At 37.4% G+C, this 15,429-nt stretch overlaps 1 long non-coding RNA gene across 1 annotated transcript; it reads right to left on the reverse strand.

Annotated features, from left to right (window-relative positions):
• Window positions 1-10,920: 10,920 nt before the first annotated feature.
• Window positions 10,921-14,952, reverse strand: LOC101178247. Its single transcript, XR_004032717.1, has 2 exons — window positions 14,822-14,952; window positions 10,921-13,290 (listed from the first exon to the last, which is right to left on the reverse strand). It is a non-coding gene; the product is annotated as an uncharacterized LOC101178247 (long non-coding RNA).
• Between the last annotated feature and the right edge of the window lie 477 nt (window positions 14,953-15,429).

The raw sequence follows: 15,429 nt of genomic DNA on the forward strand, positions 1-15,429 counted from the left end.
CAAAACATTATACACTATTATTTATAACTGTCCCACAAGTGAAGTCAGCACTGAGAAAGCAGCAAGGATCTCAGACATGCAAGAGGAGACAAATGTACCAGGCGCATTACTCGTTCTTTTCTCCATTGTACTGCAATGCCCAGATATTATTTACTTCAAGTTCATAGAATTGGGTTAACCATACTCTTGATTTATGGTACACTTTCATTGTTAGTCCATACATGGCTCTTATTTATTTATTTGCTTGCTTGCTTGTTTAAAATATAATAAACACCAGTGATCTCACTACCTAACACAGAAATTCAAATATTCACAATAACTTACACTCCCCTGTGGGATTTTTTTTTTTTCTGTTGTTCCTGTCTCAGCTCTTCTTACTACACAATCTACAAGTGCAAATTCTGGGGCTGGCAGGGAACCTGCTGGGATATTTTATGGGATATTTTAACAGTAGGAAGGTTCTTCCTTCCTACTGAAAAGAAACATTTTGAAAAACACAGCAGTATGTAGACACGGGATGAAATAAGGAGAAATAATAAATAATACTGACTAAGCAGTTGTTTGTTCAACAAATGTCCATTAAAGTCCCTACTATGTGCCAGGTGCAATGCCAGGCCTTGGAGCTACAAAGATAGATGGCTCTTGTCCTCAAAGAACTCACAATCAGTTAGAGAGACAAACAAACAAATTCAGTCAAGTGCTACAGGGGTAATGAGAGAAATCTGTATGAGAGAGAAGTGAGACCCAAAGGATAGAGAGTCAGTTCTACTGGGGAAAAAAGAAATATCAGGAAAAGATTTTACAGAGAAGACAATCATGAAGCTGAGTCTTGACAGATGACTTTGAGAGAACTTTAACTACAACAAAAATTTTAGTCTCAGAAATGAGACTGGAAAAAGACTGGTGTCAGTACCTTTAAATCCAAATTTTACTCAATGTTCACTTGGTTTCCAGAACTTCACTATCATCTGTGTAAGCCTACTGACACCAGGACACATGTGATTCAGCCTCAGCAGTACACAGTCGGCCAAATGCTGTTCAGCAACCTGAGTAATATCAAAATTGCTCAGCTATTTTGGATTGTGTTTGAAGAGAATACATAGCCCACAGTTAACGTTTTTTAAAACTTTCATTTTTTTTCTCCCGTTTATTTTCTTCAGATGTTGGAACTTGCCTGGTACCATTCTCCTCAAAACTTTCTTAAAAACAAAATAAACAAAAACCTCATCGACATCAGGACTGAGCATTCCAGTTATTCTACACTTTCCACCTATCTTTCTTATTCTGTATCAAACCCCCCCAAAATCTGGCCTGACAATAGCAGAACACTCCTCAGGGGCCAAGAAAGGCAAAGAAACTATGCAAGGAAAACTAACACCATGCTTTTTAAGATCAAGGGATGCAAAAATCTGAGTCCATTCTTTGGTTATTTTTGTCTTCAAATAATTATTACATCCAAATATCTACTCTTCTAAAACAGTAGATTTATCAAAAAAATATGTATAACTGTGACTTCTAACCAACTTGCTTCCTGAGAAGTTGAAGACTTAAAAAAAAAGAGAGAGAGAAAATTGTGGGAAGGCAGATAAGAACCAGATTGTGGAAGGCTTTGAATCCAAGCGAAGAAACTTGTCTTCGTCCCTTTGAGCTGCTATAACAAAATATCTTAGACTGTATCATTTATAAAAAACAAATTTATTGCTTACAGTTTTGGAGGATGGGAAGTACAAGATCAAGATACCAACAGATTCCGTGTCTGGTGAAGGCTGTCTCCCCACCTCATAGACGGTGCCTTCTCACTGTGTCCTCACATGGCAAGAAGGGCAAACAAGCTTCCTCAGGCCTCTTTTATAAGAGCACTAATCCTATGATGAGGATGGTGCCCTCATAACCTAATCATCTCCCAAAGACCCCATCTCTTAATTCTACGACAATCGGGATTAAGTTTCAACACATGAATTTTGGAAGGGACACAAACATTCAGTCCATAGTATTCTGATCCTGATGCCCCCAAATTGATGTCCTTCTCACATGCAAAATACACTCATTCCATCCCAGTATCCCCAAAAGTCTTAATTTATTTCAGCATCAACTCAAAAGTCAAAAGCTCAGAGTCTCATCTAAATATCATCTAAATCAGACATGGGTAAAACTCAAGGTATAGTTCATCCTAAGGCAAATCACTCTCCAGGTGAACCTGTGAAATCAAACAACTATGTGTCTCCAAAATACCATAGGCATAGGATTGATATTCCCGTTACAAAGGAAAAAAATAGGAAAGAAGAAAGAGGTAACAAGTCCCAAGTAAATCCAAAATCCAACAAGGAAAACAACATTAAATCTTAAGGCTGAAGAATAATCTTCTTTGATTCTATGTCCTGCCTTCTGGGAGGGGGTGGTTGGGCCCCCAAAGCTCCAGGCAGCCCCATCTCCATGGCTTTGCTGAGCACAGCCCACACTGCAGCTTTCGTGGGTTGATGTCACCTGCCTATAGCTCTCCCAGGCTGGAGTTGCACTCTGGTGTCTTTACCATTCTCATTCTGGTGTCTTGGGGATGACCCTGCTTCTATGGCTCCACTAGACAATATGCTAGTGAGGGCTTTCTGTGGTTGCCCTACTCCTATGGCAGTTGTCTGCCTGAACCAGGAGGCTCTATGGGACACCCTATAAAATCTAGGTGGAGGCAGCCATTATCCCACAGCTCATGCACTCTGAGCACCAGTGGATATGGCACCATGTAGATGCCACTAAAATTTACTGTCTATGCCCTCTGGAGGAGCAGCCATAACCGCACCAGGCCTGCTGGAGCTGAACCTGGTGGGGGCCAAGGAGCACTGCACTGGAATGCATGCAGCAGAGCCTTGAAGTGGTGCTGGGCAGTAAGACCCAATGTCTCATAGACCCCTTCCTTGAAGTCATTCTGCCCTCAACCAACTGGCACTCCAACCTGTGATGGGAGTGGCAGCCCCAATTATCTCCAAAATGCCTTCAGGGTCACACTTGTGTTGTCTTGATGAACAGCACAGGGCCAATCTATACTGATCTTCTTATCCACACTCTTGGTGTTCTTGGTCCCTATTATGGTTTGAATGTGTGACCTCTCCAAATTTAAATTGAAAAGTAATCCCTATTATAGTAACATGGAAATTGGCTCAACTTCCCCAAAGAACTGATGGTTACAGTTTTTGAATAAACATAGAGTTGACTGTCCTAGTCTTAAAGCTGGAAACTTAACATTTGTCTTATCTGAGTTCCTTTCTCAAGAAACCTCAGGCCTCCCAGATAGTATCAAGGAACTGAAACTCACCAGAAAACTGCATCTAGACAATGAGACACCAGGCCCCTCATTCATCATGGCTGTGTCCTTATCCCTCAATAATTCCTATTTTCCTGCACATAACTACTCTCCTTCCCCACTATATAAACCCCCAATTTTAGTCAGTTGAGAGGGAGAAGGGTTTGAGGTTTGGCTCCCATCCCTCCAGCTGACATCACTCATAATATAATAAAGCCTTCTTCTCTGGCAATACTTATTGTCTCAGTGAATGGCTTTCTGTGCAGTGAGCAACCAGACCTAGACCAAATGCCCAGCATTTTGGTAATAGTGTTAAAGAGGTGGGACCTTTGGGGAAATGGATTAGTGCCTTATAAAAAGGACAGAGGAAACCAGCTTCAGTCCTTTTTTAGCTCCTCTGATCTTCTGCCATGTGAGAACACCTAGATGGTGAGGAACAAGCTTTCACCAGATGCTGAACCTGTTAGTGCCTCGATCCTGGGCATCCTAGTCTTCAGAGCTATGAGAAAATAAATTTTTTTTCTTTTTAAGTTACAAAGACTCAGGTATTTTCTTATAGCCATACAAAAAGATGAAGATGAAGACAGTCATGAACATGCATTCCTATTTGTTACAATATAGTCAGGATGAGAATTTTCCAAGTATTTAAGTTCCTAGGCCTCTTTTATAAGAGCATTCATCCCATTCATGAGGGCTCCCAAAGGCTCCACTTCTTAATACTACCACATTGGGGATTCAGTTTCAACATATTAATTTTGGGGAGACACAAAATCAACACATTTATACCATAGCAGAGCTTAAATTTTATACTTTTATCAATGAATTAATCAAAATGTTTATACAGAGAAATGTCTTGGGAAGACGATGCATCAAAAAAAATTAGAGGAGAGGGTTTGTATTAGTCTGTTTTCACACTGATGAAAAAGACATATCTGAGACTGGGCAATTTACAAATAAAGAGGTTTAATTGTACTTACAGTTCCATGTGGCTGGGAACCCTCATAATCAAGGTGGAAGCCAAGGAAGAGCAAGTCACATCTTACATGGATGACAGCAGGCAAAAAGAGAGATTGGGGAGGGAACCTGCCCCCGCCTTATGATACTGTCAAATCTTGAGAGACTTATTCACTATCATGAGAACAGCACGAGAAAGACCTGCCCCATGATTCAATTATCTCCCACCAGAGCCCCCCCACAACACATGGGAATTCCAGATGAGATCTGGGTGGGGACACAGCCAAACCATATCAGTTATTAAGCTACTAACAGTTTATTATTTGTCTTCCTTAGTGTTAGGTATAAATCCAAATATTTCAGGGTAAGATTATTGCTTCTTTTCTCAAAGCACTTGAGTTTGTCAATCATTGCAAGGAAGGATGGACTCCATAGCTTGTTTTGTTTCTTAACTTCCAAAGCTATCTTCTACTCAACACCCATTTTACCTCCTTCCTACACTAGGAATACGCTTTTTTCCATACAAGTCAACAAACAAGCCTCCCTTTCTTTGAAGACTATCTCAAAACCTATTCTTTCTACATTCAGAGTAAATAATGGGCATGTACAGACTCTGCATCTTTCTTTTGTTCTTCATGTTTCCATTCATTTCATGATGTCAACTCTTCCTTTTTACATCTCCTCCACTGTTTCTTAAATGTAAATTTGCCTGACATGTTGATGCCATGTTTTAAAAATACTACTTGGCTGGTTGATAGTAAAAAGAAAAAAACCTTTTCTCTTTTGGGAATATTCATTCCAAACTCGATACCATATTGTAGCTGCTATGATCCAAATGTATCCCCTCTACAATTCTTATATTGAAAACTGAATCCTCAATGCAACAGTGTTGGACGGTGGAAACTTTGGGGAGTTATATGGGTCATGATGGCTTAATGCTGCCATAAAAGGGGCTTGTGAAAATGAGTCCTCTCTCTTCTGCTCCTCTGCCTTGTAAGGACACTGAAAGAAAGCCCCACCAGATGCCAGAGCCTTGATCTTGGACTTCCCAGCATCCAGAAATGTCAGAGAACAAATTTATGTTTTTTATAAATTATCTAGTCTCAGGTATTATGTTACAGCAGCACAATATGAACTAAGATAGTAGCTTAGCCCCAAATATACGAGATTGGCTTTTATCAAAATATAAAGATAGAATTATTAAAACTTTTAAGTTTGAAGCAAAAGTGGAACTGATAATTTGGGATGGATTAGAATTCAGTCATCAATACAATAATAAGCTCTCCCTTCTGAGTGAGCTGGAGATGCTTACTTTACTTCTTCATGTGCTCTAGATGTATACCTCACTACAAGCTTCTTTTAAATCTATTGTGACAGTCTGCCTTTTAATTGGTAAGTTTAATTCATTTGCATTAAATGATTACTGATAAGGAATGAGTACTTCTGCCATTTTGCTATTTGTTTTCTATATGTTTTATATATTTTTTGTTCCTCAATTCTTCCAATACTATCTTCTTTTGTGTTTGATTCACTTTTTTCTAGGGTACTATTTTTATTTTCTCCTCATTTCTTTTTTTGTATATTTTCAAAGTTCTTTTCTTAGTAGTTACCATGGAAATTATAACTAACATACTATATCTATAACAATCTAGTTTGAACTGAAACCAATTAAGCTTTAATAGAATACAAAAACTCTGTTTCTATACCTTTCTGTCTCCAAGTTATTGTCACAAAATTTATACTTCTATATTTCATGTCCATTAACATAGAACTTATAATTACTGTTTTATGTATTTGTCTTCTAAATTATATAGATAAACCAAAAATAAGTTACAAACCAAAAACACAGTAATCCTGGTGTTTATGTTTACCTTTATGGTTACCTTTGCCAGAGTTATGTATTTCTTCATATGGCTTCTAGTTATTGTCTAGTTTCATTTTATTTTAGCCTGAAGGACTCCTGTTAGCATTTCTTGTAGGGAAAGTCCATTAGTAATGAATTTCTTCAGGTTTTGTTTATCTGGGAATATGTTAAGTTCACTTTCATTTTTGAAGAATAGTTTTGCCAGAAATAGAATTCTTGATTGACTTTTTTTCCTACTAGCACTTTAAATATGTCATCCCACTGCCTTCTCTCCTCCAAGCTTTCTGCTGCAAAATCAGCTGTTAATCTTATTAAGGACGCTTGTATGTGATAAATTACTTTCCTTTTGCTGCTTTCAATATTCTGTCTTTGTCTTTTTGATTGTTTACTTTCATGTGCTTAGTTAGATTTAGGTTTGTCTCTAACAAGGTGATCCTATAAAAGGCTAGAAGTAAGTGGACTGATGTTTTTAGTTTGTTCATCTTTCATTCTGTAGCAAACAGCAGTTCCTTTGACATATACCTGTGTTTCTTCCTTTCTACACTTTTATCAGAATGGGCCTAAATACTTGATCTTTACCAATTTTCCCCTAGACCTATAGGACAGCATTTGTAAAGTATGCCAAAATTAATGTTGACAAAAAAAAAAAAGTAGTATGATTCCTTTTTATTTCAGTATTCCAGTGGTTCCTTTTGAGGATTAATGAGTTAAATCTTGCAAACCTCTCTAAAGTATTAGGATGTTAGATATTACTGAGAAGAGGCAAGAGCCGTATATTAAAAATTAATTGCAGGAAACCACTTGCAGATTGTAATAACGAAACATCCCAAGTTCCAAGGGCACTGGGGACTTGAAGTAAACAAGCCCTCATTAATTTGGCTAATTAGTCACTTGCTGTATTTGCTGGTTTGTAAGCAGCACCCTTTTAAGCAGAAAATTGAGCTGTAAAGTGCTAAGAGCCGTATGTGTGGTAAAGATGGTACCGGTATACTATACTTTGGATTTCAAAGCATATCTCACATATTCAAAAATATATTTAGGATATTTGGACATTTCAGACTCATTCACACAACCTAAATGGACAGAGAGAAGCCTGAGGAAAACAGGACCTGCTCTGTTGGTGGCAAGAAAGAGCAAAGGTTAGGAAAAAACTGAAAGAAGTAACTGTTACATTTTTTTCTCCAAGGAAGGCCAACAAGCTTTTTCAGACAGGACCTCACACACACAGGCAGCACCTTGTGATTGATTATTGTGGAATCAAGAGAAAGAGAAGAGACATCCCTGTGACTGGCGAATATACAGTTCCATATATGTCAACACCTGGGAACCTTGTCCCATAATGATAGTGGAGGAAATTACATATCTCATGCACACTGTGGTAAAGCCTACTGAACTATTCTGCCACCAAGCAGAGCCTCAGTCTAGTGAACTGAATGCTTATGTCCACCAGCTACGAGGTCTTCCTTCCTTAAACTGGGCTAAAAAATACAGAGAGTCCTCAATTTACAATAGTGCAGTTTACTATATTTCTATTTTAAGATGGCTTTCCTGGAGTATTAAATTCATTTTCAACCTATGATATTTTTGACCTATGACTGGTTTATCAGTACATACCCCCATTATAAATTGAGCATTATCTGTACTGGGTAAGTCTTACTTTCCATTTCTTTCCATATCAACTTACAGTAGCATCATCAATTCCATAGCTTCCTGATTGGCAGCTGGAGACTGGTTCAGATAGCATCACATTTATAAGCCAGCTCCCAGGGTGGGTCAGACCTACAGGTGGCTAATAGCATCCATCATGTGTTCAATTTTATTAATTTCAATCATTGAAAATTTTTCTTGAACTGGTTCTCAAGGTAATCCATTAATTAAAATTCAATTTAAACATCACTGAACACGTTATATACAAAACCACTAAATTATAGATTAAAGAGTACAACGATGAATAAGATATTTTCTCTTTTAAAGGGCTTAAAATTTGCCTCTGCTATGACCAGTTCATCTGCAAGACGAAGAGCATGTTACAGGTAGTCAAATACAATGGCTAACTTCTTGTCATCTAGGAAGCTGAAAGGTTCTTAATTCTAGAGTTACTCTGAAATTCATTGATTCCAAATGCATTAATTTAAATGATTTTTCATACAACTCTCACACCTTCCACCACCATGTTTGTCCCAGAACAGCTCTCTATCTGCTTTCCAAACACAGTTCAGGTGGACCAGAGCTGCAGAGAAACTGTGGGCATAAACAGGGCTTATTTAGTTGATACAAAGAGCAAATGTAAATATCCCTTTCAGCAGGCAAAGAGCTAGAATATATTTTCGAGTGTTGCTAATGAGTGGAAGAAGCAAGCTGCTTTTATCATGCAGTGGTGCAAATTAGATATTTATGGGTTTCCTGTGGTGTTCAAGGTGTTGCTCCTTTCCAGTATTTTAGGAAGCAAAGCTTTGTGTTCTAAGAATAGCCTCATTGATGATTCTCCCTTGGGCACAAAAGTATTCTAATCTGGAAGTAGTAAATTTTATCTAAAGAGCCTGAATCTCTTGGGTAGTATAAAGTGTACCTTAGGCTTTGGGAGCTTTTTTGGTGTTTTTTTAAAATAGCTTTATTAAGATACATTTCACACACCACACAGTTCACCCATTTCAAGTGTACAATTTAATGACTTTTAATACGTTTACAGATTTAGGCAACCATCTCCACAGCAAATTTTAGAACATGTTCATCACCTCAAAAAGAAATTCTGTACCCTTTAACTACTACCCCTGTCTTCCCATCCCCCACCACCAAGCAACTACTAATTCACTTTATGACTCTATAGAATTCTCTGTTCTGGAAACTTCATGTGAATGGAATGATATATGTGGCCCTTTGTGACTGGCTTCTTTCACTTACCATCATGTTTTCAGGGTCCATCCATGTTGTAGCATGTATTAGCATTTCATTCCTTTTTATGGCCAATTCCATTGTATGGATTGTTAGGTAACAAGAGCACCCTAATGGCGCTGGTTCCGGGTTCTTCTTCCTCCCCAACACAGGCCCGCCAAAAGGAGCCAATCAGAGGTCACGCCTTCCCGCCTCAGCCTAGACCCAGCCCCTCAGCCAACCAGCGACCCCCACGTAACGTCCCTAGGCATAAAAGACGGAGGCTGCAGAGCCCTCGCTCTCTTTCTTCTTCCGCTTCGGCTTTCCCTCGGACTCCTCCAGTAAAGATCTCTTGACTGCAACCGGTGTGGCGTGGTCTGAGTCTGAGCCTACAGAGTCACCCTTTCATGGATATGCCACATTTTGTTTGTTCATTTATCAGTCGATGGTCATTTGAGTTATTCCCACCTTTGGCTATTATGAATAATGCCATTTGTGTACAAGTTTTTGTTGAGGCATATGCTTTCATTTCTCTTGGGTATATATATATATATATGTAGAAATAGAATTGCTGGACCATTTGACATTTAAAGCAGCTGCACCATTTAACATTCCCATTTACATTCCCAGAAGGGTATGAGGATTGTTTTGATATATCCTTGCCAACAACTTGTTACTGACTTTTTAAATTCTAGCCATCTAGTGGGTATGAGAGAGTATTTCATGATTTGATTTGCATTTCTCTGATAACTAAAGATGAAGAGGATCTTTCCATTTGTTAATTGGCCATTTATATCTCTTCCTTAAAGAAACATTTATTCAAGTCTTTTGCTCATTTTTTTAAATTGGTTTATTTATCCATTGAATTGTAAGAGTTCTTTATATTTCTGGATACAAGCCTCTTATCAGATACATGATTTGCCAATATTTTCTCCCATTTGGCGGGTTATTTTTTTTACTTTCTTGATGGTATCCTTTGGAGCACAAATATTTTTAAATTTAATTAAGTTTTGGAGAATCTCTGTAGCCTGGTACTTTTGACAGCCTAGCAACATGGGTCAGCTTTTGACATTACCTGGCTCCCTCACCCTCCTCTGTGAAAAGACCATCTTGGAATCTTTCCACTCACCTCCACACCACTTCCTTTGCCCCTTCAGCCTCAAGCCATAATATCCATCTTTCCATTTTTCAGGCATGCAAAGCTTTTTCCTACATTTAAAACTTGACATTTGAGTCTCAGTTCCAATGTCACTTCCTCAAAGAAACCTTCCTGGGCACCCAAGCAAATTATCCTGTTTCGTCATTATCACATCTCTTTAATTTTCTTTGTAACACATACCTTTATTTACTTATTTATAGAAATACTAAACTATTCCATCAAAATATAAGCTGCATTAGAGAAAGAATCATATCTACTTTCTTCACTGCTATGTCCTAAGTACCTAAAATAGTGACTGCCACATAGTAGGTTCTCAATGAATATTTCCTGAGTGATCAAATGAATCCTCTAGCCCAGACATTGTGCTAGGGACTAGAGGGAAAAGAGTAAATAATACTGATTCCCCAAACAGGGCTGGAATCACTTTAGAAATATACTTTGTGATTAGTGTTGTGGGAGAGGTGTATGGTTGTTAGCAGAAAACTCATTTGGCAGGATGAGTTAACTATTTATCTTATTAAAATAAAACTATCTTTAAAGCAGTTGAGACAGATGAACAAACTTGCTCTGCAAATACTCAGAACTCCTTTAATTGAGTTTATTATGCCCCCACACACATTTCATTGCATTTCACATCTGCTAACTCACCTTGCAAGGATTTTTCATGTATTCACTACTAGTAGAGAGAAATGAAGGAATCTGGCTGTACTCTCTTCCTTCACCCCTCACTATCTGATAATAGTAATAATCATCATAATAAAATAACAACAATAATGCTTTTTTTTTTTTTTTTTTTTTTTTAGTTTACTGCTCTGGGGAAGAAGCAGGAAAAAGGAAAAAGCTCACCCCTCTCTGATCTGGTTGAAAACACCACGGTACTTGCCAGGCAGCTGGGTTCCAGTCCCAGCATTCCTAGAGTTAGTTGTGTAAACTTAAGTCTTGTGTACTTTTTTAAAGTACTTTTTTTAAGGTTCCCTCTTCAGTGATTTTTCGTTATTAAGATGTTTGTCTAATTTAGATATTTATCTAATTTATAAAATTAGATAAATAAAATTAGATATTTATCTAATTTATAAAATTTGTATGAGGATCAAATAGGGTAGATGTAAAAATGCTTTCAGCTTCTTCAGGACAGAGAATGTGCCGTAATCAGCTCAGCATTTTCAGAAACACCCACATTTGATCAGGTGTTAAGATAGTTTCTAAAAGAACCCATGCTCGTATACACCATTTTCTTGCTTCAGTGATTTTCTCAGCCTAGAATATTCTTTCCTTTTCCACCCCCACCCCACTGACTCTCTTCCATGCCTTAATGTTTATGTAAACATCCTTTCTTTCTGATAAATGCTGGTTTTGATACTCTGCACTCTAACATCCTCAATGCTAACAGCGATGTAGGAACCAAGAGCATCAGGATTAATTGAGATGACTCAAGATACGCCCTGTAATAAAAACCACACACAACAATCTATCAAACAATGAGAAAGCAATAAACAAAATGTCAGTAGTAAGTCCTTATCTACTAATAATTACCTTGGTTGTAAAAGGATAAAGTTCTCTGATCAAAATACACAAAGTGGCTGGAATGGATTAAAAAAAAAAAAGAGCCAACCCAACTATCTGTTGCCTACAGGAGACTCACTTTACCTATAAAGACACACAGACTGAAAATGAAGGAACAGAAAAAGATATTCTATGCAATTAGAAACTAAAAGAGAGCAGGAAGAAGTATACTTGTATTAATATCAGGCAAAATAGAGATTAATTAAAAAAACTGTAAGGACAGACAAAAGGAGAGACAAAGAAGGCCATTCTCATAGAAAAAGGAGTACAATGGTGGTTACAAGAGGCTTTATTATGGGGTGTTTGTGGGGTGGGGTTAGAAAGATGTTGGTCAAAGGGTACATAACCACACTTAGATAGGAGAAATTAGTTCCAGAGATCTACCATTCAGCATGGTGACTATAGTTAATATACTGTATTCTTAAAAAATGCTGAGAGTGAATATTGTGTTCTCACCTCAAAAATAATAACTATGTGATGTAACACATTTGTTAGTTAGCTAGATTTAACCATTCCACAATGCATATATACAGTCATGCACCATATAACAATGTTTTAATCAATGATGGACCGCATATACTATAGTGGTCTCATAAGATTGTAATATCATATTTTTACTGCATCTTTTCTATATTTAGATATGTTTTGATACACAAATACTCACCAGTATGTGACAATTGTCTATAGTATTTAGTACAGTAGCATGTTACACAGGTTTATAGCCTAGGAGCAATAGGCTACATTATGTAGCCTAGGTGTGTAGTAGTTTATACCACCTAGGTTTGTGTAAATACACTCTATCATGTTTATACAATGACAAAATTGATGGATTTCTCAGAACATATCCTTATGACACAGGACTGTACTTCAAAATTCTGTGTTATACATGATAAATACATATAATTTTATAAGTCAATTATTTAAAAATAAATATTTTTAAGAGAAAGAAGTACATACACATACTCTATAACAAACCAGGAAGAACATACAATGTGTTTCCAAGTTTCCAAATCCTAAAGAGTTGATGATAATTCTTAATCAGTGTGGCCACTATGAGCTGGTCTGGCACATTCTTCTTGCAGTCTCTGTGATGCTTCTATCTGCCCATGCTGCTCACCTCCTCTGCCATCTGCATTAATATGCTCCCTCTTTGATTCAGAGTTTGTTTCAGAAGCTGTTAGTCTTTGCCTATGCGTGTTTGCAAACCGCACACAGTTGTGCAGGTTGTGCACATAAAGAAGCACTGGGCAAGGGAAGGGAAAGATGGGATTGAAACCTAACCTTCCCTCTGTCAGCCATGCCAGGAGGAAAAAAAAATGTCTTTTTAAAACCTGTCCACCCAGAGGCAGTAACATTTTGCAATGCACAGTGTATAAGCTTATGGTGGCTCTCTTCTCAAAATACCCATTGAAGAATTCAGTCTTTATTTAATTTCTACAGAAGACTGTATCCCTCTAAGACCCTGGATAAAGGGACTGGCTCCACGATGCTAGCTTTGCTTCTCTCTACTCTCAATGTTTCTGGTATAGGGACCATGGTCTCCATGTAATGTGAGTTCTCTCCTCTTAGTCAGTATTCAGCATCCTGAAAAGGAAGCAGTTTTGAAACCTTTTGGTGAAAAGCTCATTTCTTCATAGGAATCTGAATTGAGAAGTAGGCTTTCTCCAGGATAACGCTTCTTCTGTTACACAAGTCACTCCTCTCATTGGTAGCAACTGGGGTTTATATAGTTAAATTATGTAATGCTCAACATTATATAGGCTACATATGCATTACAGCTAAAATCCAGCATCTAACGAGGAAGGCTGTGATGAATTTTGCCCCTATTTGTTTTTCTCTATTTCCTTTTCTCTGAGATGCATCTCACAATGTTGGGGCGAGTAGTAAAATAACTATATAATGTCTGACTGAATACCAAAGAGGAATAAAACCATTTGCAATGTTTTTTCAATATTTCTCTAATATCTTAATGAAATTTTAAGTTTAAAGGAGTTCAAAACAATTTAAGTACTACAATATTACACAAGGAGGTTTTCATTGAAGCCAAAAAGTTCATCATTATTAAAATTAAGTATGTTGTTATTAAAAGAAGTTTTCATAGAAGCCCCAAATTTTATTATTATTAAAATTAAGTATGTTGGTATTAAAATAAGTGGGCTTCTTTTAAATGAACTGAAATGTAAAAAAATTACTTCAAATTTAAGTCAAAGACAGCATGAAAGAAGAAGAAAATAAATGCCGAAAGGATTAATAATAAGAAATGACAGAACTGTTTTATATCTATCACTCTTTGTGTTTTCCCCCTTCTTCTTGAAAGCAAAGATACTATAACAAATAAAAGTTTAATAAGTAAAAAATACATGTTAAATGAAAAACCATGATTAACTTATTAAGGACCATTAAGTATATAATTACAAGGATTCTATTACATTAAGATACCAATTTCTTTAAAGCCAGAAATAATACCTACTGAAACTTTAATTATTTAAATGAGAAGAGAAAGAGGCATGTTATCTTCTCTGACAAAGATTAAAATCAATTTAATTGCTTCTCTGCTGCCTTGACATGATTCTTGCTGTGAGTCAAGCAACCAAAAAGGGAAATTAATACCGCAGCTGTTAATCAAGTGATATCCGTGCACTCCATTTGATTACATCAGGGAGAAAACCATTGCTACTTGGCTGACTTGTGTGTCTATACCCCTTTTTTGCTGTAGTTGGGTTAGCTATGAGAAATGCTGAGGCTGGACTTAATTTTTAGAGCCTGTGATAGTGCTAGGTGAGGCACAGCCTCAGGAAATTGCAGGTTGCTGTGTTTGAGCCCGGGCAAAGGCAGTTCTATCAAGACAGAGGTTTGTTCCAAATTAAATTCACCCTTTGGTGCCTGATTCTACTGTCCATGGTGTGAAGTACAAAGAAACACAAGGGCACTGGCGGAGCTAGAGAATGAGAAAGAATATGAGAGTGTAGCTAAGATTGATGCTTTTTTGCCCATAGAACATAACAATATATTTTTCAAGGTAGACAGCAGCAGTTTCTAGAGGTCAAATACCAACTCCCTCACTCAAATTAGGACATGCATTTGAAAGCCAGGTACAATAACAAGTGATGCTTACCTCAAGGCCCCCCAACTCATATCCTATGATTTTAAAACCAGGCTTTTGTTAAACACTAGTGCTGAATGAACATCCAGCAGCACACTTGGCAAACTAATGTATCTGATTGTAAAAAAAAAAAAATGGTATTGTGAAATATTTATGAGTCTGGAAATACAAACCAGTACCCTGTCTCATCATCTCTTATCAGCCCTTGTTAACTTTACAGATGATGAGAGACACTGGAATAACTAGGGTTGCCAAAACTAATAGATCTCAGGCACTTTGCACCCACAGAGTTCAGTTTCATCAAGGGCCCTTTTTTCAGGAACTTTTAACTCTCCCCCTTCCTGTTTGCCTTCTCTTATGAGAGATAGAGATAGATAAGAACAATTCTCAATCTCAAACATATATACTCAGGAAGAGAAAACTCTTCTGAGAACCTTATCCTTTTCCTAATGATGAGTTCATGTCCTTTGTAGGGACGTGGATGAAACTGGAAAACATCATTCTCAGTAAACTATCGCAAGGACAAAAAACCAAACACTGCATGTTCTCACTCATAGGTGGGAATTGAACAATGAGAACACATGGACACAGGAAGGGGAACATCACACTCCGGGGACTGT

The sequence above is a fragment of the Nomascus leucogenys genome, chromosome 12 (genome assembly GCF_006542625.1).
Source record: "Nomascus leucogenys isolate Asia chromosome 12, Asia_NLE_v1, whole genome shotgun sequence".
NCBI classification, from domain to species: Eukaryota; Metazoa; Chordata; class Mammalia; order Primates; family Hylobatidae; genus Nomascus; species Nomascus leucogenys.